This window comes from Lactuca saligna, chromosome 9, assembly GCF_052625555.1.
Source record: "Lactuca saligna cultivar CGN05327 chromosome 9, ASM5262555v1, whole genome shotgun sequence".
Lineage (NCBI taxonomy): Eukaryota > Viridiplantae > Streptophyta > Magnoliopsida > Asterales > Asteraceae > Lactuca > Lactuca saligna.
In genome coordinates, this window is record NC_136425.1 from 65368690 (window position 1) to 65370350 (window position 1661).

Sequence of the window (1661 nt, forward strand, 5' to 3'; positions counted from 1 at the left end):
CAGTCCTCATCAATTTGGTGATAAAATCCATGGTAATATGTTCCCACTTCCACTCGGGAATCTCTAACGGCTGCAACTTACCATGCGGACGTTGATGCTCGAACCATGCAACATCCTTCTTCATACAGGGCCACCGATACTCCTTCTTTAGGTCCAAATACTTCTTAGTAGCCCCGGGGTGGATCGAGAACTTGGATCTATGCGCCTCCTCCATCAAGATGGTACGCATTCCGCCCACAAACGGTACCCAAACTCGACCCTGAAAGGTCATAAGTCCTCGACTATCGGTAACGAACTCCGAAACCTTCCCGATCACTCGCTCCCTTTTGCGGTTCTCTGGTTTCACGGCCTCTGCCCGGGCCCCTCGAATGGTGTCCTACACCGGAGTCATCACTTTCAATCTTATGTAAACATCTCGTATCTGGGCGACCTCTGCCCTACGACTCAGGGCATCGGCTATAACATTAGCCTTGCTCGGGTGGTACAGGATCCCACAGTCGTATTCCTTTACCACATCCAACCATCTCCTCTGGCGCATATTCAGGTTAGGTTGATCCATCAGGTACTTCAAACTTTTGTGGTCCGTGTATATTGTACACCGAACCCCATACAGATAGTGACGCCAGATCTTAAGGGCGAACACCATTGCCCCCAACTCCAGATCGTGGGTGGGATACCTCGACTCACGAGGTTTCAGCTGCCTCGATGCATATGCTATCACATGCCCCCTTTGCATAAGCACCGCTCCCAACCCTGATATCGATGCATCACAGTACACCACAAAATCCTCCATCCCTTCCGGGAGTGCAAGCACCGGAGCTTCGCATAATCTCTGGTGAAGTGTCTCAAATGAGGTCTGCTGCTCCGGACCCCATGAAAAAGCAACACCCTTCCGGGTCAACTTGGTGAGTGGCATAACCATCTTAGAGAAATCCCTGATATATCTCCGATAATAACCAGCCAACCCAAGGAAACTCCTGATCTCGGTAGGTGACCTCGGCACCTCCCAACTCATCACCGCCTCAATCTTTTCCGGATTGACCAATATCCCCTTCTGGTTAACGAGGTATCGTAGGAACTGAACCTCCTGTAACCAAAAATCACACTTGGAGAATTTGATGTAAAGCCTCTCCGATCTCAGAACTCTGAGGATCTCCCTCAAATGCTCCTCATGCTGCTCTCTGGATCCCGAATACACCAAGATATCATCGATGAATACGATCACCGAACGGTCCAACATCGACCTGTACACCCTGTTCATGAGATCCATGAACGGTGCTGGTGCATTGGTGAGTCCGAAAGGCATCACCACGAACTCGTAATGCCTATAACGAGTCGTGAATGTTGTCTTCTGGATATCTTCCTCCCGAACTCTCATCTGGTGATATCCCGACCTCAACTCTATCTTGGAGAACCAAGATGCTCCCTGCACTTGATCAAACAGATCGTCGATCCTCGGTAACGTGTAACGGTTCTTGACCGTCAACTTGTTCAACTCTCAGTAATCAATACACATCCGGTGTGAACCATCCTTCTTCTTGACAAAAAGGATCGGCGCTCCCCAAGGTGACCTACTTGGTCTGATAAACCCCTTTCCCAGCAGCTCCTGAAGCTGCGAGGATAACTCCTGCATCTCGGACAGCACAAGGCAATAGGGTGGC